The sequence below is a fragment of the Peromyscus maniculatus genome, chromosome 18, assembly GCF_049852395.1.
Source record: "Peromyscus maniculatus bairdii isolate BWxNUB_F1_BW_parent chromosome 18, HU_Pman_BW_mat_3.1, whole genome shotgun sequence".
Classification (NCBI taxonomy): domain Eukaryota; kingdom Metazoa; phylum Chordata; class Mammalia; order Rodentia; family Cricetidae; genus Peromyscus; species Peromyscus maniculatus.
In genome coordinates, this window is record NC_134869.1 from 174,076 (window position 1) to 198,670 (window position 24,595).

Genomic DNA, 24,595 nt, shown 5'->3' on the forward strand with positions numbered 1-24,595 from the left:
AGTTCGCAGGACTCCATCAGGATGACCTAAGCTTAGATGACTAGCAATAGTGGAGAGAGTGTCTGAACCATCTTAGTCCAGTAATCAGATTTGTGAATACCCTGTCATCCTAGAGCCTTCATCCAGTAACTGATGGAAGCAGATCCAGAGATCCACAGCCAAACACTAGGCCAAACTCTGGGAGTCCGGTCAAAGAGAGAGAAGAGGATTCTATGACCAAGGAGGCATCAAGATCATGATGGGGAAACCTACAGAGACAACCAAATCAAACTAGAGGGAACTCATGAACTTTAGACCAACAGCTATGGAGCCTCTGTGGGACTGGACTAGGCCCTCTGCATAATCAAGACAGTTGTTTAGCTTGATCTGCGTAAGGAGCCCTCTGGCAGTAGTATCAGAATCCATCCCTGGTGCACGGGCTGGTTTTTGGAGCTCACTACCTATGGTGGTACACCTTGCACAGCCTTGATGCAGAGGGAGGGTCTTGGACCGGCCTCTACTAATGGACCAGTCTCGGCTGACTCCCCATGAGAGGCCTTACCTTGTTGGAGGAGGGAGTACGGGGTGGGTTGAAGGGGAAAATGCTGGAAAAGCAGGAGGAGGGAAGAGAGGGGTATCTGTGCTTGTTATATAAAATGAAAACAATTCTTAATGAAAAAAAGAGAGAAAAATATATGTATGAGAGAAGCAGTACATTATGGCCAATTCACTGGGCATGATGGAGCTGTGTTTACAGAAGAGATGAAAATTAAATGGTTGCTTCATCAGGGACTTCAGGACTGGTGTGTGGCTCTCCAGCCTTTGCAGAGCCCAATGGAAGTAAGTGATCTTGTGGAAACAATTAACAGTTTAAGGAAAGGGTGAAATGTTGTATAACAATTTTCCTTATTATGACATGATATTCTTTTCTGATATATTTGGGATTATAATCACATTATTTTCTCTTCTCATTCATCCTTCTAAACCTTCCCTATAGTCTTCCTTGCTCTCTTTCTAATTTATGACCTGCCTTTTCATTAATTGCTGTTATAAGCTTATACATATGTGTGTGTATGCATGTAGTTATATATTCCTAAATGTAAATAAATCATTCTGTATAGCTAGAATATATGTTTTCAAGACTTATCATTTGATATTGAGTATCCAACTGGTGTGCTCTTCCCTGGGTAGGGCTATTTCCTTAAGTCTCAGAAAGTTCTATGAAGGTTCATAATACCCAGCAATTAAACTATGGCTGGGAAAGCTGAAACTTACAGGATTAACAAGGTCCTTCCACTCCCAAGGTTAAATAGGTGGTAACTAAGGAGAACTGAAGAAATGAGACCCTCTGTCTCATTCAGCTGCAAACAACTTATGCAGACACATTCAGAATTCTACTCTTCATGAGTCACCCATTCTAATGTGAGACATTGTGATGCCACACATTACAGATATTCATATTTTTATAATTAATTCCATACCTATTCTCCTGTATTAATCTCAATAAACTCATTAATTTGAGGGAATAGGAATTACACAGTCTTCCCTGGGAGGCAGACAGATAAATGGGAACTGATAAGTAATACAAAAAGCCAACTTCTGGCTTCCTTTTTATTTTCCGTACTGAGACAAAGGCTTATTAAGCTTTGTCTTCCACCAGCAGACTGCCTCTTCCAGCTGTCTGGTTCAGGACAGATTGGTATGTTCACAGTCAGTCCCGAACATGGTCACCTGAAGCTGCAGGTGATCACAGCTCTTGTGAGTGAGCAGTGGCTTATGTCATGTCCAAAAGACACTCAGGGCCCATTTCCACGAAGTTTCCTATGGCTAACAGAAGTGGTTAATCTACAGGTTCCATTTAGCAATGAGCATTCATGGTCACTTCAACATTCTAATGTTATGAGGCTGTGCATTCACTGATGCCTACTATCGAAAGAAGGACCTCTGACCAAGACTGAGAGCTGAAGAGATCTAGATGTAGAAACAGAAATATTTACAAAGCAGTTGCTATTACACAAAGTAACAATAGTAGCATCATCTTAAGGGTTATGACCTGTCAAGCCAGTGACTTTTGACCAGGTACACAGTACTAGGCATTAATTCCTTCCTATAGTGCAAGCCTCACAAGATCAGAAGGAAGTTAATTAAACAGTGACTCCCATGTCACTATTGCACCAGTGATTTTCTCATATTCTGTAGGCCACCACTTCAATTATATTTGCTTATGCTGAAATAAAAAGTCATAATTTCATATGATCCTATTTGTGGATTTTTGGTCTCATTTACTATTGGATGAGAGTCCTACTCAGAAATCCCTTACCTGTTCTTGGAAGTGGGAGTATTTTCTCTACTGTGACCTTTGACAATTTCAGGGTATCAGGTCTTATTTTGACTTCTATGATACATTTAGTGCAGAGCTTGTGTATGGTAGAAGATAAAGAGCAGAGTTTCATTTTCTGCATGCTGAAAACAATTTTTCATAATGACCATATCTGAGACAGTATCTCAAATGACAACATATATGTGAGATACAAATATGTGTGCAAAGTTATACTAGGTACTCACAAGTGCATTCTGCTTACCAAGTGGACCACTTTGAGGGAACCAGCCATGCAGTAATATGAGGTCAAGCTCTGACCACTCAGAGTAAGAAAAGCATGGCAATCACTTGCATTAAAATAAATTTGCAGCAGGACTTACAGCCTGGCTCAAACACTACAGATTTTGTGGTCATTTTCTTGGGTCCCCAAACCCATTCTCACACTAGTAAAATAAAATAACGTAAACACAGAAGAAGACAAATGATCCTTTGGTGATGAATAATATTTAGATTGCCCCATAATTCCAGCTTTAAGTGTCTTTTTAATGATTACAATTTTCACCAAATCTAATTGTTTAATGCTGCACAGGAAGTGTAAAAAGAGCATATATGCTATGTTTATTGTAAAATAAACATCCTGAGTACTGTGGATGCTATAATGATGGCTATGAATGAAAATTTAACATAGACATACCAGCTGTGTCACTCCTGGGTGTGCCTACTTCTAAAAGTGAACTCACTATTCTGATCATGTATATGTGTGAATGTGAGTTTGTGTGTAATTTTTATCATTGTGCTACCTACAACACAGATGATTTATGGAATGAACTTAGATGGCCACCAATACACTAATGGATAAAGAAAGCATGAAATACATAAATAATCCAAGATAATTCAATAAAGAAAAACTATAGAAAAAATTAATTATATAATTCTCGAGAAAATTGCTGCAACTATGTATCATCAAACTTAAGAAATAGACAATTCTCCAAAATACAAATATCCCATATCTTCTCTCATAAATGGAATCTAGAAAAAATATCAAAGTAGAAGCAAAATTTTTGAGGAAGCATGAGAGCACATATTTTAGATGGAGGGAGTATAACAGGGTAGTGAGGGGATGTATGTGAGCAAATTAGTGACTTTGTATAATTAATATGTACAGAATAACAAGATTAATTTCAAAAGTAACAAAACAGAAAAAGAATTACTTATATGCATAAGGGCTTATAGATTTTAATAAAACGAAACATAATGACTACATTTTTACTATCTTCTAAACTTCTCTTAAAATGTTTGAATGATGGGGCTAGAGTTGGCCTCATAGAAAAACACACACTGTACTCTTTCAAAGAACCTGAGTTCAGTTTCCATCACCCATCGCAGTGATTCATAATCAAACACCAATGTCCCTAGTTCCAGGAAATCTGGAGCCTCTCCTTTTCTCTGTGGGAACTGCTCTCCTGTGCACATACCTCCCCCTATAAACACATATGTGGAATTTTAAAAGCATTCTCTCCAAATTTCCCTATTGAGTTTTCTGGAACCAGAGAGGCAGAGAGGGTTGCATGGATGCTGTACATGACGTCAGTTCATTCTCACACTCTCAGTTGTAAGAATAAAGGAGTGTAATTAATAAATTATAAGTAGTATAAGGTCATTCTGGAACCCAGAATCCTAAAAGATTTACAGTAGTATATAAAATAATTGGACCACATAAGAAATCTGAGTTGTATAAAGTTGATGCAAATAAATCTGCATAAAATTTAAACATTATAAGGGCTTTCTTAGCATTTCATTAGTTTTAGTCACTGAAAGTTACAGTGTGCCTAAATTCCATTACCACATTGTCATACGTCATGTATATTTAATTAAGAAGGATTACAAAAGCTTTGAAGTCCACCATAACAAAAGACAGAAATTTTGGCATGAATAATCTATAAACTACAAACTATTATTTGGTCTGGCTGACACAACACATAATGGATGAGCTCCAGAGGTCTGGCAGCTTCTGACATAAGTCACCAAGGAAGGAGCTCTGAGTCTAGTAGCCCATGGGCCTCCAGTGCCTAAAAAAAAGCTATTAATTTTTTTAAAAGATTTCTAAATAACAAGCTACGTGAGGGGATAAATAGAATAAAAACCCAAAAGCAGACACAGAAAGACATGAACGTGTGAAGTTAAAACTATCAAGATAGAAGACTCAAACTAACCATGTAATTGCATTAAACATAAAGGTCTAGATGAGAGAGAAATTGCCAGACTAGATAAACAACCACAAAAGATTTCACTCTATGATGAATAGAAAACAAATGTATGGGCAGAGTATCAGAGTAAGGAGGCAGGAAAAGGCAGAGTTCTTTAAAATGTCCTAGTACCCATGTTACTACCAAAGTAAACTGCTGAACAATAAGTTTTACTAGGGAAAGTATCTATTATGAATAACACAAATATTATAATACACATGTGTGTGGTGAAAAGGGGTCAATTTTCCAGGCAGACAGAACACTCCATTTGAAAAGTATTTAACTACGAATCCCCCAACCTGGATGAGAAAGTGAATGGAAACTGACAAATCCACAATTAAAGTTGGAGATGGGAGTCGACAGAACAAAAGGAGGGAAAGTCCAACAGCTTCACTTGCAAATGTTTGTTGTATAACGAGATGTTGGTCAGGTTCAAGGCCCCTGGCTTCAGTACACCATCAATGTTAGACCCGCATGAGACACAGCAGCTCCTAATGCCACTAAGATGATGGAGAGATGATGGAGAGTTGGAAAAGATGGGGGTCAGGGGAGTGAAGTGCTTTACTTTTTCTTCTTTTTAATTATTGTTTATTTTGTCTCATTTATATTCCCCTTTTCTTTCCTTTGTGGGGGGACTCTAAAAGAGTGAGAGGCAGATATGGAACCTCATGACTAGGTGGAATGGATGGAGCCTGTGTCAGGGGCCACATGTCTCTGGTGCAGAGTGATTCTGTGCAAGACTGAAAAGGGGGAGAGGTGGTTGATGCTTCTCTTTTACCACATCAGATCTAAGATTATATTGAGAAAGTTCTTCCAGATGACTGATTTACTCTGCTGAAGCTCCTCTGGAATAGATCTGACTCCTGAGACTAACAGTGAGGCAGAGATTTGATGTGTAATGAAAGTTATCCCATATGTCTCCAGACTGGAGCTGTCACATCAAGGGTAAAAAGAACCTACTGTCCTCTGATCTTCCTGTGTATGTGGGAGGGGGTGCCAGGTCTTACCCCACTGAAGCTAAGACATCTGGTTTTTCATTTCTGACTTAAACTAGAATCTCTCCATTTCATATAATTACTCATTCAATTAGATTACTGTGTGTTCCGTTTGAGAAATTTCAGACTTGTGTTAGTTTACTTTCTTGCCCAGTGATTCTGTGCAATTCATAACTGAGATAACGCTGTTGTGAGTCCCAAACTAACCTAAAAGGTCTATCTCTGTCTGGTGCATTGCTCAGGGTTCTATTGGGTAACACCTTAAAGAATGCATTTCTATATATACAGAAGGCTATTTTTTAGTATGACTTAGAGGCTGTGGTTCAGATAATTGAACATTGGCTGGCTTGAAGGCAAAGTCCAAGAATCCAGTAGTTGTTCAGTTCACTATGCTTGATCTCACCCCATCAGTAGTATAGTCTGGAATCCCAAAGAAGTTGGCTCCAATGCCAGTGAAGGAATGGACTTGCTGGCAAGGTGAGAGGAAGCAGCTAAAGAGCAAAAGCTCCCTTCTTCCATTTCTGCACATGGGCTTCCAGCACAAGGCCTGCCTGAGATTACAGGTCAGGTTTGGGGGCTCACAACACCTGATTTAAAGGTGTTTCTTTCCTTATCAAAATCCAGTTAAAAGAATGTCTTCCAAATGCAAAAACCTGGCTTCCATGTGGATCTTTTCTCTTCAAATTAAGCAAAAATATCTCACAGGTCTGCCCCTCCATTTTTGGGTCTTAGTTAATTCCAGATGTAATAAATTTGACAACTAAAATAGCTATCACAACTGCACCCCATGCGAACTTGACATACACAATTATATCTTTTTATGTCATGATTAATTTCCAAATGTAAAACAATAACCAGGTCAAAATAAAGCCTAAATATGATATAATTATTCCAAGTACAAGGCAAACACATTGTGTATTAGACCAGCTCAAAATTATTCCTAACATGATTTAACTGTTCCTGTACAACTGCAAACACATTATAAAGTCAGAATAAGTGGTAATGTCCCTTGAAGGACATTCTTTTAGTATCTCAAATTTAAATATGATAACACCAATATTCTCCTTTCATTGGAATGAATGTTTTTATTTATTTGTTTATTTTTGTTTTTACATCATAACCAAAGTTTCACCTCTGTCCTCTCCTCTCATCCCCTCCCCCCACCTCCTCTCTTCCTGCTCCACATCCATTCTTCTTTCTCTTTTTTCCCTTCAGAAATGGGCAGGCCTACTACGGACATCTGCCTGTCGTGTTATATCAAGGTGTGGTGAGACTAGGCATGACCTCTTCTATTAAGGCTGGATGTATGGGATTGTGAATTTAGCTCAGTGGTAAAGTGCTTGCCTAGCAAGATCAAGGCCCTGGGTTCAGTCCTCAGCTCAAACAATCAAACAAAAGAAAGAAAGAAAGGAAGGAAGGAAGGAAGGAAGGAAGAAAGAAAGAAAGAAAGAAAGAAAGAAAGAAAGAAAGAAAGAAAGAAAGAAAGAAAGAAAGAAAGGCTGGATGTAGCAATTCTATAGGAGGACTAGGTCCCCAAAGCAGAAGTTAGAGACAAGCCCTGCTCCCACTGTTAAAAGTCTCATAAGAAGACCAAGTTCTACAATTGTAAAATATATTCAGAGGGCCTAGGTAAGACCCATGCATGCTCCGTGATTTGTGGTTCAGTCTCTGAGTCACTCTGAGCCTAGGTTAGTTAGTTCTGTGGTATGCTTGTGAGGCTCCTGACCCCACTAGCTCCTACAAAAATTTAATCGTTTATTCATTATTTTATGTGCATTGGTGTTTTGCCTTCATATATGCCTGTGTGATGGTGTTGAATCCTCTGGAACTGGAATTACAAACAGTTGTGAGTTGCATTCAATTTTTTCATTATTTTAAAAATCAATTATTTCATATGATGAGTGTATGGAAATTTACTGATCAGAATTTAAAATAATAACAAAAATCCATTTATTTATTTAGAGTGAGGGGAATACATACATACATACATACATACATACATACATACATATGATAGGGAGAGAATGAACACACAATACAGGCCATGCCATTTTCTCATTCTGTTCACATGGAGGTCAATGAACAAATTAGGAGGAGTAAGCTCTTTCCTTCTACCCAATTAGGCATCTCATTGTCCCTTCCCTGGTACTTTTCATGATCAACTCATGGCTTTTTGCCTTAGAGGGTTTTCCAGTGGTTCTGAAACTTAGAGAATATTTTAATATTAATGGGCATTGTGAAAATTTGTGCAGAATTTTATTTCAAGTGAATGATACTCTTAATAAAAGCTCACTGTAGTGGTAAGAATTCTTGATGGGAGGAGGGTTACTGTGTGTTTAGCTTGAAGAAACTGCTGGTCCAGAGTAATTAATAGGAAAAGGCAAAAGTGAAGTTACTCTGCCATGCAGGTAAGTGAGTTCACTGGAAATAACCAGTGAAAAAGCACCAAGGAAGATTCCAGGATGAGTCATTGAAATGCCATGTTCCTTCTTGGCATTGTGCCTTTGAGAGTCTGTCCTATGTGCCCCGTGCACTTCTCAGGTCTAAGGCTATTAGTCATTAGTGCTCTGCAGGCTCATGTGGACAGTTCAGGTTTCAGTATTTAACCAGTTTCAGCAATCATCACATATTTCTCCCAATATAACATTACCACATGGATCAAAATTTGCAAGATACTTCAGAACTTAAGTAACCTTTGTGGTTACTACATGTTTTAGAATACTAATGTCTCAAAGACTTAGTGAAAAACATTCCACTTAGATGAATTACCTTGTATATTTCAATCTCTAGATAATCTTTTTTTTTTGTTTGTTTTTGTTTTTGTTTTTCGAGACAGGGTTTCTCTGTGTAGCTTTGCGCCTTTCCTGGAGCTCACTTGGTAGCCGAGGCTGGCCTCGAATTCACAGAGATCCACCTGCCTCTGCCTCCCGAGTGCTGGGATTAAAGGCGTGCGCCACCGCGGCCCGGCAATCTCTAGATAATCTTAAAACGAGAATTACTGAAAAGTTGATGCAAAATGACATGCACAGAACATGATATACTGAGATTCATCTTTAAATTTATATAAATGTTGCACTTCAGGATCAAATATTAACACAGTCATTAATTATGCCCAGACTTTTGGCTTTATGTCATACTTGATGGCATTCAGAATATGCTATCTCAAAACATAGGGCTTGACATAGGAAGTTCTTTGAGTGGATGAATGAATGTGAGGAAGAACTCATATCTTCCCCTGAAACTGCTCATACAACCTAGAAAGGACTTCCTGACAATTTCCTGAAGCAGGTCAGAAGCACCACATGTCCCTTCATGGAGGAAAGGTGCAGCCTCATATCAGAAGACTGATGAAGGCACACAGAGAGGACATGATCCAAAAGCCCTCACTATTTGCCATTCATCTGCTTGACTCCTATTGCTTTCATTTTGACACACGTTTTATTACATTCCACTTTCCATCAACTCTAGAATAAAACCTCAGGTCTACTAATGCTCTAAGAGGCAGAGTGCTGGCCCCGAGCCATGGTGCATGTCCATGGCATGGTTGAAATGACTGGGCCCACCAGGAGTTGAGTATCAGGAAAGGCCACCGAGTAGGGAAGGGTAGAAGTATTGAAAAATATGGGGGATATATAAAGGCATTATTTTGTGGTATGTATGGAACTCTGGTAACCATGAAGGCTATAGCCAACTCCAAGGATCAGGACCATAATGAAATCTAGAGGAAGGCCCCATCTCTTCTGGAGCCATGTGCACCTCTGTCCCTACACATTGTAGAATTTGGGGACAGAAACCTGATATGAGACCAGATGAGTGTTTGGAAGACTCCCTTTCTTTGGTAGCCTTGTTCAGGTCTCTAGCTGCCTGCTGGGTCAGTAATTCCTCTTGACATGATCACCAGAGCAGGACTGATGCGCTTTCCCCATCTCCATGTGCTCCATGGGTCACTCTGAACTGTCCTGGGATGTTACCCCACACAAAACTAAGGAGTGTTCTGGGGCTGCTGGGTGTCACTTGGGACAGCTTTTGGCAGGAGTCTGTGAACCTTGTGGTGACTGCTATTTGGTGGAGGCATGAGGACTCTTGGGGATGGACAACTCCTGTTTGCTTGTTCATCTTGTGGAGACTTTAGGCACAAGTGAGATGTTGGTGTCAAAAGCTTTGTTCTTGTCTTTCACACTTGGTAGTCTGGCTAGGGTTGGCATAGACCAGGGAATGAGACCTGTTCAAAGACAGTGCAGGCATGTACAGGAGTAACAGTTGCTCTTATACTTACATACATATCAAACAGTTTCAGTGAGAGATACCTCTTTCCATCCTTTCCCCTGATAGCTGGAAGCTCATTAAGTTGGTTACAAGAGGGACCTCTCCAAATAAGAGTGGTGTCTGGCTGCATACAGAGGCTTCTGAGATTCAGGGTTAGAGGCTCCCCAGGGCAAATGACAGTGAGGTGTTGAAGGATCGCAACTGATGATGCTGTGCTCATCTTCTCCTATCTGCCTTGTTCATTCAGTGCCTGGGCATCAATACTATATGATGTTATATTTCAGTAATTTGATACTGGACTTAAGTGAACTCCAAAATTTTGCTATTAATGTACATTTAATGCACCTGACTTTTTAAATTGTAAATTACAATATTTGCTTAATATTATTTGAAAATATTCACGTTTAAGGATTACTTCTTAAGCACAGGATATTCTATGCAATGACAATTAATTCTGGATGAAAACAATCTTGAAAAAATTACCTCATGTTTAAGCGCTTGTCAGGTTTTTTTCTACCTTAGGAAGACTTGTGATGTGAAAGTTTGCACTAGGTAAGTGAATATGCTTTTCACTTGGTAATCTCTGTTTTGTTGTGGAGTCCCTAACAAGGAACCTAAGATGGGTAGAACCAATGATTAGACTCTCCTTTAAAAAAAAGTGCTCTCCTCTCAAAAATATCTTCTATTAGCCCCACCATAATGTGTTTTATTATGCCTTCTCAGTATATCTTGGAGGTTTGTTAATTTGAAAGTAAGAAGCCCCTATAATCTCATAGGGATTGGCACTATAGGGGGTGTGGCTTTGTTGGAGGGAGTGTGGCCTTGTTGGAGGATTTTGTTACAGTGGGGGAGGGTTGAGTTCTCTTATGCTCAAGCCATGCCTAGTGTCTCAGAGCACGTTTGCTTGTGGGATCAAGATGTAGCTTCTTCTCCACATTTTTCTCCTTCTCCAGCACCATGTCTGCCTGCACACCTCCTTGTCCTGCCATGATCATAATGAACTAAATCCCTGAAACTGTAAGCCACCTGATTAAATGTTTTCCATATAGTTGTTGCTGTGGTCATGGTGTGTCTTCACAGCTCTAGAAACCCTAACTAAGACAGTAGGTATCCAACATAATTACACAGAACAATGGAATCAAAAAAGAATTTTACTTTTGGACCACCCTTTGAGCATGGACTTTGGTATAAACCAGTTCAGATGCAGAATATCTGGTAAAGGGTTGTACATTTATCTGTATTTGTTACAAATGCTTTTAGACCTGTATCATCTTTATAGACACCACTGCAGAGCAAGCCAAGGACAATCATTTCACCATGCTAAGTAGAAATCTGGGACAGCCATATGTCATGCAGTGGGTAAGAGCTGATCTGTTGCTCTACACTGAGTAGCAGCGTGCAGTCAGAAATACTTTTCTCTTGTTTTCTGCCTTTTTGCCTCCAATTACTTCAGACTTGACCTTTCACCCATTGAACTAGAACTTTCCCAACACATGCAGTCAGCCTGCCCAAGCCATCTCCTTCCCACGCTACTCACCCTAGTTACCTCCATGTCTTCAAAGACTAGTGTAATAAATGTTTCCTAAGTCTACACAGAAACATAAACTAGTCCATGCAGGAATTAACAACTCGACTTCTAGGCAACCAGAAGATGTTTTAGATAGAGACAGTAGTGGCCACTACCATCATGGAGAATGATACCTCAGGACTTACATATATTGAAGGCTGCATTATTCAGGGGAGAAAAATTAAGATTAGTATCAATATTAAACTACTGAAATCATATGCAGTTATAGAAAAAGGTGTTGAAGGAAGTTTTAATATTCATTTCTAGATAATGAAAGCAAAGCTTATTTCTCATATTTCTGCTTTTTGAAAGTTACATTTTACATATTTTCTAATAGGGCAAATGCAGTGTCTCTGTTGTGAATTAAAAAGTTATGCCTTTCCAGTGGGACCAAGTCCTGTGCTCAGTGCATGAGTTGTTGGTTTGAAACTTGAGGCTTATGCAGGGATGCTTGGCTCAGCCTGGGAGGAGGGGACTGGACCTGCCTGAACTGCGTTTACCGGGTTGATCTCAATCCTCAAGGGAATCTTTGCCCTGGAGGAGATAGGAATGGAGGGTGGGCTGGGGGGAAGGAAAGGGGGGCGGGAGGAGGGAGAACAAGGGGATCTGTGGTTGATATGTAGAATTATTATTATTTATTGTAAAATAAAATAAAAAAGTATACACAAAAGAAATTGTTATAAAAAAAGTTATGCCTTTCAAAAAACACAACAGGCACTCAGAGTTGAAGGCAGAAAAGGGCTAAGACAGTGAGCTGGCCACTCAGAAAGTTCTGCCGCCTCCTTGGCTGGTGTTTGGGAGTTGGGATTTCAGTTTATTTTTATATTTATATGTATACATGTATATGCAGTTAGATATGGGTGTACACATTATGTATACCATATAGATACATATAAAAACATGAACATAATTATACTCATAGCTCTGCATACAACATGCATACCATATACATGTATACAAATACCACAAAGTTTGTTTCTTTTTAATTTCTTGATATGTCAATTTATTGTATGTCTAATTTAATTTCAAAGTATATTTCTATGTGTGTGTATGTATGTATGTGCATGCAAAGGTGTAAACAAATACATGTTGTTAAATGTATAAATGTGGGCACATGTATATGTGTATTGTATAGAAACAAGCATCTGTGTCTTGTGGCACAACATTGATGGTGTCTTCATCCTTTATGATGGGGTAGTAGCACTATTACAATGGGGTGGGTCATGCTTGATCATGCTTCATTCTGTACATGGAACTTCCATGCTTCTAGAGCAATGATGTTGTCCAAGATGTTACTAACAATGTGTAGACGTTTCAGGATCTTCCTTAGATGGATATCTACTATTAAGTCCCTCAGATACCATTTGACACCAAGCACATGGAAGTTTTCAGTTTCTCCTTCCTCTTCCTCTGCACTTTCAGATTATAGTAAATCACCATCATCAAGTAAGTCTAAAAACACTTACTGGCTATCCAGAACTTGGTGAAGACCAGGAAATTTTGGATTCCCAAGATACAGTGATGTGACTGGAAGACTCCCAGGGGGGCTTTCCTACTGTAACTGTTACCACAGGCCTCCAGGCTGAGACAGCAAAGAGGCATCCCTGCTGGGCAACTGTGTAACTTCTCTTCTTCCAGATTTTGCTCAGACAGGAAAAGCATTTCAAGCTCTGTGATTATATAGCTGGTTTAATTGAGGCCATCTTCCCAAAATCCTGTTTGGCTTTGAGGGTAGCACAATGCTTACTCTTCATCTAGAAATAACGAGAAGAATTTCCCAACAGTTTTTCTTCTATAACTGAGATTTTATTGGTTGAGAACCAATAGAACATGTTAATTCAGGTTTGCTTTCTTTCTTTTTGCATGCCACAATTCTTTTTTTGATTGCTACTGATTTTAATGATTTTTTTCATTATTCTTTATTAAGAAATTTTCTACTCACTCCACATATCACCCACTGTTCCCCCCTCTTCCTTCCTCCCACCCCCAGCACTCTTTTCCAAGACACCCCACATCCGCACATCCTCCAAATCAAGGTCCCTATGGGGAGTCAGCAGAGCCTGGCACACTGAGCCTAGGCAGGTCCAAGCCCCTTCCCACTGCACCAAGGCTGTGCAAGGCATCACACCACAGGTACCAGCTTCCCAGAAGCCTCCCCATGCACCAGGGACAGATCTTGATCCCCCTCCTGGGTGCTCCCCAAACAGTTTGAGCCAAACGACCATCTTCCGTATCCAGAGGGCCTAGTCCAGGTCCATGGGGGCTCCACAGCCACCAGTCCACAGTTCATGGGCTTCCACTAGTGTGGACAGTCATCTCTGCACATCCTCCCATCATGATCTTGACACCCTCACCTTCAGAATCCCTCCTCTCTCTTATCAATTGGATTCCCTGAGCTCAGCCTGGTACCTGGCCTTGGATTTCTGCATCTATCTCCATCAGTCACTGGACAAAGGCTCTATGATGGCAGCTAGGTTATTCGCTAGACTGGTCACCAGAAGTAGACCAGTCCAGGCACCCTCTGGACCACTGCCAGCAGACCAAGGTGGGGTGATCTTTGTGGATTACTGAGAGCCTCCCCAGTACCTTGCATCTTCCTATTCCCATGATGTCCTCATCTATCATGGTATCTTCCTCCCTGCCCTCCCACTCTGTCCCTGTTCCAGCTTGACCCTCCCATTTTTTTATGTTCTCATCCCCGACCCTCGCCCACTGCCACCCTTTCCCACCCACTCTGCTCATGTAGATCTCATGCACTTCTCTTTTGCAGGGTCATCCATGTGTCTCTCCTAGGATTGTTCCCTGTTAGCTAGGCTCTCTTGGATTGTGGGTTGCAGTTTGGCATGCCACAATTCTTAAGTGTAGGTTTCCATCCTCAATAAGATAGAGGAATGGAACACTGTGATACCTTGACTAACTCCTCAGATCATTAAGATGCCTCCTTCCCACTACCCTTCAAATGTCATGTTAGGGCAAGAAAAGAGCATCCATGGTAAAAAGAATAAAAAGGAAACCCAACACTAAGGAGACTGAGTTAGAAGGACTGCTGGAAATCTTGAATCCTTCAAGGCACCTTTTCTAATTACCAGTCCAAAGATATCTGCACAGCTTGACCACCTTCGTGTTTCTCTGAGCAGAGTGAAGCCTGGCCTCTGTGACACTCCATAAGGAATCATTGTCATGGTTACATGTGTGTCCTTGACAAGTTGGCAGCTCACACTATTAAAGTGGCCTGTGATTCACAATAATAATAATGTGAGCAGGAATCAATTTCTGGTAAGTCAGTGGAGACATTCTTTGTGGAAAGACCTGATCACACAACAGTGTGTGGAGATGACAAGGAGCTTTCTTGAAAGTGATCACAAAGGCATGGTTCATTGTTCCAAGGATTTTCAAGACAAATAAGATTTTGAGAAATATTTCCATAGCAAAGACCAGAGGAACACCTTCACAGTGCATGCCATGAATGCCACACAGGGGAGGACACCATGCCCACACTGCATAAGAGGCCACATGAAGATCTCCACAACCCTCATGTGCCTATCAAGGCAGTCACTAGATCAATAGAGGACCAGTCTCTGCTGTTATATTAACTGCCTGTGATATGCCTTCATGGGAGTAGATCACAGAAGGAAAGAAAGGCAGCAGAAACCTTGTTGAGAGTCTATTATGTTATCTTTACTGAGAAGCAACAATATTCCACATGAGCTCATGGTGCCTCTTTACCATGCCTACAGTCACCAATGCAGCAGCAATGACTCTCCCAAGTACCACTGTCTCCTCCCTACTTCACTTTTCTATTTGTGTAATATGTAGTTTATTTCATCTGGACTCTGTGCTGTGTGTATTGGTGCCTGCACCCATTTCCCTTGGAAAGAGCCAATGTTCCTCAGAATATACTTGAGATGTAAGGGAAGGGAACTAAATACAGTCCTATATCAATATGCACATTTTTTCAGGATGGCTGAGCATAATCTAAGGCTAACTATACATTACAAAATAGTTTCAGATAAACCTGGAGTCCAGAGTATCCATTGCTTCAACCCTAAAGAGAAACAGGTACCACACAGTCCCAGAATATCAATGTAACCAGGCTTAACTCTAACAGAAAAACTGCCTAGATACTGCTATACCCTCAAAAGTAGCCCAGACCAACATGGTCCCTGAAAAAAATCCATGCTAAGCACCTAAAGTGTAAGTAGACCAGGATTAAACATCAAACCAAAGATGTCAAGAGAGAAGTATTCCAAGGCCTAAGGATGAACCTGATGATGACCAGGAATAAAGCCTAAATTAACAAAGGCTTTCCCTTACCCAGAAAGGCCAGCAACCAACCCTAAGATTAAAGTGCCAAACCCTGACCTAAAAGAAGCTTGCACCAAAATCTGAAGCTGAATAAACTCTGGACCAGAATAAAAACAGAGGTATCCCTAGGCCAGTCCATTAAGCAGAAAAGCCAAGGCCAGAGGAGAAGTAGGAAAAGTAACAAAATGAAATGAAACAAAGAGAAATGAAAAGAACGTCCATGCCTAACTTTGACTATAAAGAGAGCTGGCCCCATCCAAGAGGGAAATGTGTCCTACCCTATCACTCAGACGAAAAATATCTGGCCAGAAGAATGCAAAGGAGAATATCCATGCTTCAACTTTACCTGGACTGATGCCAGGGCCCTCACCAAGATGAGAAGTTGGCTTCAGCATAACTCTGACTCTGAAGCCTGTGCCAAAACTAAGAAAGCATGTGTGCCCAGACGAATCCTTCAAATGAAAGAGGCCAGGGCATTCCTCCCATTTTTTTTTTGTCTTTTCCTCTACACAAGCCTCTACCTTCTTCATGTTGTTATTCATAAGGCTGTTTTCTTCTGCTTCTTCCAATTTTTGATGTTCAGGTCTAGATGTTGGAGGCAGGCTAGGTTCTGGTGATGCTGTATTGCTCTTCATTTTGTTGTATGTACTTCTGCCTTGACGTCTGCCCATCTCCCTGTGGTTCGTTCTTGGTCTTATCAGCACACTTGGTTCAGACAGAGCTGACAGATTCAGGAAGTCTCTCTCTCTTGTCCCGATGGGAGCTCTCTTGTCCAAATGGGAACTCCGGGACAGGATGGAAGATCTTATCTGGACGGGAAGTCCGGGGCAGGATGGGAGCTTTTGTCCAGACAGGAAATCCAGGCCAGGATGGGCGCTCACTACCCCCACATCTGACAGAGGACTGATATCCAGAATATATAAAGAACTCAAGAAATTAGACATCAAAATGCCCAACAGTTCAATTAAGAAATGGGCTATAGAACTAAACAGAGAATTCTCAACAGAGGAAACTCAGATGGCTGAAAATTCAATTTAAGGAATTGCTCAACATCCCTAATCATCAGGGAAATTCAAATCAAAGTGACTCTGAGATACCACCTTACGCCTGTCAGAATGGCTAAGATCAAAAACACTGAAGATACTTTATGCTGGAGAGGATGTGAAAGTAGGGGAACTCTCCTCCATTGCTGGTGGGAATGCAAGCTTGTACAACCACTTTGGAAATCAATATGGTGCTTTTTTAAAAAATTGGGAATCAATTTCCCCCAAGACCCAGCTATACCACTCTTGGGCATATACCCAAGAAATGCTCAATCATACCACAAGAGCACTTGCTCAGCTATGTTCATATCAGCACTGTTTGTAATAGCCAAAACCTGGAAACAACCTAGATGCCCTTCAACTGAAGAATGGATAAATAAATTGTGGCACATATACACAATGGAGTATACTACTCAGAAGAGAAAAACAATGACATCATGAGGTTTGTAGGCAAATGGATGGATCTAGAAAAAAATCATCCTGAGTAAGGTAACCCAGACTCAGAAAGACAAATACGGTATGTACTCAATCATAGGAGGATACTAGAGGTGGAACAAGGATGACTGCACTGCTACTCACATCACCAGGGAGGCTACTTGGAAAACAGGACCCCAAGAAAGACACGAGGATCGCCCAATGACGGAGAAATGGCTGAGATCTACATGAACAACTTGGGCATGAGTGGGAGTAATGAAGGGTGAGTGTAGAGGGAAAGAGAGCCTGTGGGAGCGGGAGATCCCAGCTGGATCAAAAACAGAGAGGGAGAACAAGGAATAGGCGATTATGGTAAATGAAGACCACATGAGAAAAGGAAGAAACAAAGTGCTAGAGAGGCCCACAGAAATCCACAAAGATACCCCCACAATAGACTGCTGGCAATGGTTGAGAGACAGCTAGAACTGACCTACTCTGGTGATGGGATGGCCAAACACCCTAATAGTTGTGCCAGAAACCCCATCCAAGGACTGAGGAATCTGGATGCAGACATCCACGGCTAGGCTCCGAGTGGAGCGCCGGGAGTCTAATTAATGAGAAAGAGGAGGGTTTATAGGAGTAGGAATTGTTGAAACCAAGGTTGGATAAAGCACAGGGACAAATAGCCAAACGAATGGAAACACATGAACTATGAACCAAAGGCTGAGGGGCCCCCAACTGGATCAGGCCCTCTGAATAGGTGAGACAGTTGATTGGCTTGATTTGTTTGGGAGGCATTTGGGCAGTGGGACTGGGTCCTGTGCTCATTGCATGAGTTGGCTGTTTGAAACCTGGGGCTTATGCAGGGACCCTTGGCTCAGTCTTGGAGGAGAGGACTGGACCTGCCTGGACTGAGTCTACCAGGTTGATCTCAGTCCTCAGTGGAGGCTTTGCCCTGGAGGAGAGGGGAGAACAAGGGAATCTGTGGCTGATATGTAGAACTGAATGGTATTGTAAAATAAAAGGAAAAAAAATGTAGATTATAGTGTTATGGTATGTAAGTAGTTATTATGTAAAACTGTTAGGAAATGATAAAAACAAAAGACAACATATGCCCAGTTCCAATATTTTTTCTTAATATTTTTAGTTTGTGGAAGTTCAAACCTACAAAGCTACAAGACCAAACGTACAATGTCTTTTGCACTCTACAGAAGGCATGTATTGAAGATTTTTTAAATTTTCAATTTTTTGATATAATTACATTTGCTGGATAGTTTTATGTCAACCTGACAGAAGCCAAAATCATCTGAGAGGTGGGAACCTCAATTAAGAAACTGCCTCCAGAAGATCAGGCTGCAGACAAACCTGTAGGGCATTCTCTTAGTGATTGATAGGAAAAGGCCCGAGGAATTGTGAGGACCCCTGGGCTGGTGGTCTTGGGTTCTAGAAGAAAAAGCTTGCTGAGCAAACCATGAGGAACAAGTCAGTAAACAGCACCTCTCCATGCCCTCTGCATTAGCTCCTACCTTCAGGTTCTGGCCCTGTTGGAGTTCCTGTACTGACTTCCTTCAATGGTCTACTATGATGTGGAAATGTAGGCCAAATAAATCCTTTCCTTCCCCCCCGCCCAACAAAAAGAAAGAGGCCAGGGCAAAGCAGGAAATGGAGAACACAAAGACCTATCACTTACCCTGAAAAGAGCCAGAGACAAAACAAGGAGAGAAGAAGACCTGGGACATTCTCATAAATGAAAGAGGCCAAAGACAAATCAAGAAAAAAATTGTCTGCTTAAATTCCTTACCCTGACGAAGTATGGACCTAAACAAGAAGAGATTTGGGCCACATCATAACCTTAATGCTGACAAAGACCAGGCCAAAACCAAGCAAATAGTGGGACAGAGTCCCATTCTAGCTTTGAAATGCCTGGGTCCTAATCAAGAAGAGATATGGAGCTGAGCTACCCCTAAAATGAAGAACACCCAGAGAAAACCAAGAAAACAGCCATACCCAGCTCTAATCCTTATTCTGAAAACACCGAGGACCAAATGAAGAAGTAGGTCTGCGGCAAGTAATGACTGGGAAGAATTCAGAGCTCATACAAAGCTCATAGAACAAACCAGGCAAAATCAAAAGTGGAAATGTTACAGGCCAACCATTGACCTTGATGAAGATTAAACACAAACCCAAAAATCAAGTTAGCTCGTGCCAACCCAATTAGAGATATGTGGTCAGACTTAATGTTGACCCTAGGAAGTGCAGTTTGAAGAGACAATTTAAATGGAGCCTGCTCCAACCACAATGGAAAACTCTTCCTAGGCCAAACACTAATATCAAGTAGCCAGGGACCAATCTCTGTGTGAAATGAGTCCAGGCAATCCAAGAAGGGAAGCACGCCTGACCACAGACTGCTATCAGTGGAGACCTGCAGCCTACTGAGGAAGAATTAAACTCAGAAGCCCTGAACTTTAAGGGTGTTTGGGCAGAATACTCTCTTCTTCATCCAACACTCTAACCAAAAGGGAGCCTGAAACACCATGTTCCAATGGAGCCAATGGCTCCCTTACAGATGAAAGCAAATGGACATCATTAACATATTTGGTAGTTAGAGGGAACCTTGAGGTACTCTGATCCCAGATCTTGATTTCACTTGATATTTTACAGTCAATCAAAGCCTCAAAAGAGACACACAGAAGAATGTTTGCTGAAAATCTTAGACTCACAGACTTCATCTACAGATATAAGTTGACATCCTCAGTACCAACTGTGAGGATCAGATACATTTCATTTATAACACATATCATCCTCAATACATGCAAGCCAGGATGTGCTACTCACCATATGATCCAAGCTCTCATTAGAATAACCAATGAATACGGACATAGTATAATACAAATGGTGTTATACTGCATGCTGTTGTGTCCTGATAAAACTTCAGCTGATAATTTTAGGAATAAACAAGTCTCAAAAATAAAATAGGAGTAACCCTTCCTCCCATGAAGCTTGGACTAACCCAAAATCTGCTTCAATAATTCTTTTTGACTTCTTTAACAGAAGAAGATGTTTAAAAGAAACATGTTCCATAGTTTCTCTTTTTCTTACAAGATTTCAGAGAGTTGAACTTAATATAAAATATTATATCAAGTGTGGAAATGATTTCTCAAAGAAGGATCCCATTGTATTATTTTTTTACAGTCCTAGGATGATGTGTAATACCAATCACCAAAGCATTAACAAATAAAGACTTTTCTCACACATTGTCAGACTTCCTCCTATATTTAATTTTCTTTATTCTGATTTTTCTTGATTAACATTCTGGAGTGAAACATCTCATCCTGACCTTTCAACTGCAGGCACTTCTACATTTCATTTCATTAACTTGCTGCATCTCCACTTTAATTAAAGGATTCCAGACAAGTTATTTAATGGGGTGTCCTTGTGCTGCTGAGCCAAATGCTAGGGAACCACCTACTAAGTTTGCTGTCTTTATAAAAATAACATCCCCAAGGCAAACTCGATCAGTCCATCACATTCTAGAAAAGCCTATGACATGGCATCAGACATTGGTAGTTTTAAAACCTCCATTTCCTTCTGACTTTTCTCTAAAATATGTCCTTAAAAATTTGGCTATGGGGATTTAGCTCAGTGGTAGAGTACTTGCCTAGCAAGCACAAGGCCTTGGGCTTGGTCCTCAGCTCTGAGAAAAAATGGTATAAATGTAATCTTCAGCGTATCTAGCCTGTGAATATTTCTGGACCAGAAACTCTTGCCTCTCCATTATAATAATCCATATCACCATGCTAGAACTCAATCTGTTTTGCCACAACCTTTCTGTATCACCTGCTGTATTCAGGTTTCCTTGTTCCTCTTCTAGAGTTCTATACAATACCTGGAACATTTATTTAGAAAGGTTCTTGGGAGACTAGAATGCCAGGGCTCCCTGGATGACCAGGATTTGTCCTACATAACCTCACATATCAGCATAGAGAAAAAGTGGGACCAATGAGAGACAATTGGAATGGAACTAAATTTGAGGGCTATGTCTGGGAACCAGAAGTCATAGAATTGTCTACAGATGCTGAAAGAAAAAATTCTGAGTTCTTCACCCAGATCTAGCTCTCTGACCAATGTGAAAAAAAGGACAAAAGTTCCAAGTCCATTCTCCCTTTGGAGGACTCAATAACGACTGTAGTGTATAGACTGAAAAACTATATGTATTCCTGTCTGTCTTTCTATCTATCTATCTATCTATCTATCTATCTATCTATCTATCTATCTATCTATCTATCTATCTATCTATCTATCTATCTAACTTTCCATCACCTATCTCTATCAATCCATCCATCTATTTACCCCTATCCATCCATCTTCTCCTACTATTACTCTTCCTCTTCTATTCCTCCTTTTTCTTGATCTTCCCCTATTCATCCAGGATATTATAACCACTTTTGCCTCCCTGAGTTTTTACAGGGACTTAGAAAATATTAATTACATCATAACAAAAAAACTTTTTTCTGTGGGTTTCATTCTCCATATTTCCCCACCCCAAGTCTTTGTAATCCCTGTCTTCGCCAGAACTTGCTAAAATGTGACATTCCTCAGATCTCTGACACTGTGACACTAAAAATCTTTTGTAAAAGAATGTTTGTTAAAAAATGTGAGTTGTGCTTAAAACCAGCCCCAAACCAACATCTAACAACTTTATACTTTAGTAACTTGCAAACAAACCATCTGAGTTTGTTTCTTTATATGCCAAATGCAATTCACATATAATGAATTCAATGAGTTGATATATTCAATGTATATTAGTTCTCTGCCATGAAGTTCGCAAATACGTTTTCTGACTAAATAAATTTTTGTTAAAAAAATAAAATAAGTAGAGATTTCTAAATGGAAATGGAAAGATATACAGAAAGCCAAAAAATAGAGTTAATCATAAGTTAGGAGTTTTATGGAACATAAAAAAATCAAGATCATATATGAAACTGCTGTATTCATTAAAATTCCTTAGACCAAAATTCAGTACACTTGTATACAATTAGAATGTAATTCTCTGTTTGGAATAACGGTGACAGAAGAGGCCACTTAGGTTCAACCCTTTATACAGAGAAAAGGAAAACCCATGCTAGAACATTCATTTGATAGCCTTAAAATGGACTGCAAAAAGAGCTTGTCTTGGTCAGGGAGTAAGTATTCTTTCTCTCAACTACTTGAATTAGAAAAGACTTTCAAAAGATCAATGAAACCTCCTGTCAAAGCTTGGCTCACGGGATTGTAGGCTATGGGAATAGATGAGATCAATCTGAGTGCAATAGAAGTGGGAAAGTAGGTCATGCACTTACTTAAACTTCCTTGAAATACAGGCTATGTAATCTAATGATATCTGAAAGAAATTATTTCCTGATGGACTGGCTCACAGGAAGCATTGGGGATGCTTGGTTATCACAAGCAGAGGTATCACACCCACTGGAAGATGATGAAGGAAGGATGGGTTTTCCTGATAAAAATATATATGAGAGAAGCAGTGCTTTACGGCCCATTCACTGGGCATGATAGAGCACTGGGCTGTGCTTACAGAAGAGGTCAAACATAAAATGGTTGATTCACCAGGAACTTCAGGACTGGTGTTTGCCTTCAGTGCCTTTGCAGAGCTCCGTGGGAGAATGTGAACTTGTAGAAACAACTAACATTTTAAGGAACGGGTCAAGTGTGTAACAATTTTCCTTTTTATGACATGAAATACTTTTCCATTACTTTTGAGATTATAATTACATTATTCTCTTCTTTTTTATCCTTCCAAATCCTCACTATACTCCTCTTTGCTCTGTTTCTAATTTATGACCTCTATTTTCATTAACTGTTGCAATGACTGTGTCTAATTCACCCTTCTATCCTAATTTGCATTACCAACCGAAAAATAGTTTTTGATGTCCTTCAAACTTATATACTTTACACCTCTTTAGTGAGTTTATTTTCTGAATTTCTTAACAAGAAAAACTATAACTATCTAATATTCAACTCCTTCAGAGACCCTAGAAGGAAATAATATTGAGTATATAGGAAATATAACTAAGCAACTTCCAAAATATGTGAGAAATGACACAAACATTTTGTTGCCTAGACTGTCACTCAAGATTTCTCTGCACCATTGGGACATCCATCTTTGGCCTACAGGCCTAGCGTATTTTACAGACTCATCTGTGAAGCAAGATTTTTTGAAGGGCATTCCTACCTTGTCTTTGCAAGGTGCAACAGTCTTTTTTTGTGTGTGTCCCGCTTGTCCATTTTGGAAAGCATACTGTCAGCAGTTGATATAAGGTCACTTTCTTACCCAGTGGCCAACATTTGCTACAAATAAAGTAAACACTATATAGAGTTTCTTCACTTCCCATCATCTTCTTTGAAGTAGATTGATGCTCCCCCGAACAGACATGTCTCATAGTCATAAAAAAAGGAAAAAAAATATGCTATCATTTTAAATGCCATATTCTGCAGTTCTCTGAAGTGCTTTAAGATGACCTGTCTATCTAAAATATATTTCTGCTTGACCTTGAGGACAGAGCTAATATGACTACAGGTTTCATTGTAATGACAAACTACTAACCTGCATTTCTTTATTATCCTAAATAGTTGGCAATAACTTTCAAGGACTGAAAATTGTATTGCATTGTGAAATGAACTGTATAGGAATGATACACTGAACAAGATAGAAGTATATGTGCAGTATTTTCTAACAAAATCAATCTCAAATCTGTATCAATATACATAATTTATATATAATATACAAAAATCCAATCCATTCTGAAATATTTAAAACTAGCAGTTCCATTTTAAAAGTAGATTCAATAATCTACCTTTCTATCTTAGAAGACTAGCAGTTATATTTACAACAAATATATTAGATAGAACATATTATTAAGTATTAGATTCAGGTTCTTTATAATAGGACACCTTTTGGAATGATCACTGTAACATGCTATTTACCTACGCTCTAGACTTCTCTGAATCTTAGTATGTGTTTCTTGCTTGATATTGTTCGTATTGGTTGAAGTTCCATCTTATCTAGGTCACTATGCCTCATTACTCCTTCACAATATTTCATAACCAATCCCTTGTATATAGTCTTGTATTAGGTTAGAACTTTCTTATTTAGACAAAAAAAAGGGGGGGGGGAGATGTAGTGGGTAGCCATTCCATCTTTGATCTTGAAGTTCCAAACCCCACTGAGGCTTTGGTAACTGTCACATCTACAAGGCAGGGCTGAGAGAGGACCATGAAGACCCGAGATCCAGATGGGTCAGTTCTCTTGGTTCCTGGACCCTGGACGCTGGAGGTAGACTGAGCAGAGTTCTCCAGAGAACACTGCCGGACTGCAAAACACCTTTCCCAGACGCTGGTACCTATCCCTTCACTTGTAATAAAATTAACCTCCCTTTTAACTATGTGGAGTGGCCTTAATAATT

General features: G+C 40.0%; 1 protein-coding gene across 13 annotated transcripts in view; it reads right to left on the reverse strand.

Moving 5' to 3' along the window:
* The window catches only part of LOC121826150 (uncharacterized), a 219,419-nt gene that overhangs the window by 29,846 nt on the left and 164,978 nt on the right, over nucleotides 1–24,595 (reverse strand). For 4 of the 13 annotated variants that reach the window (XR_013045760.1, XR_013045753.1, XR_013045750.1 and 1 more), the window contains one exon: nucleotides 12,840–13,127. The exons of 8 other annotated variants lie outside the window; for them this stretch is intronic. The gene's annotated coding sequence lies outside the window, so the exon portion shown is untranslated. Of the gene's footprint in view, nucleotides 1–12,839; nucleotides 13,128–24,595 lie in introns of those variants that run through there. One more of the 13 variants, XR_013045757.1, reaches the window with a different exon arrangement.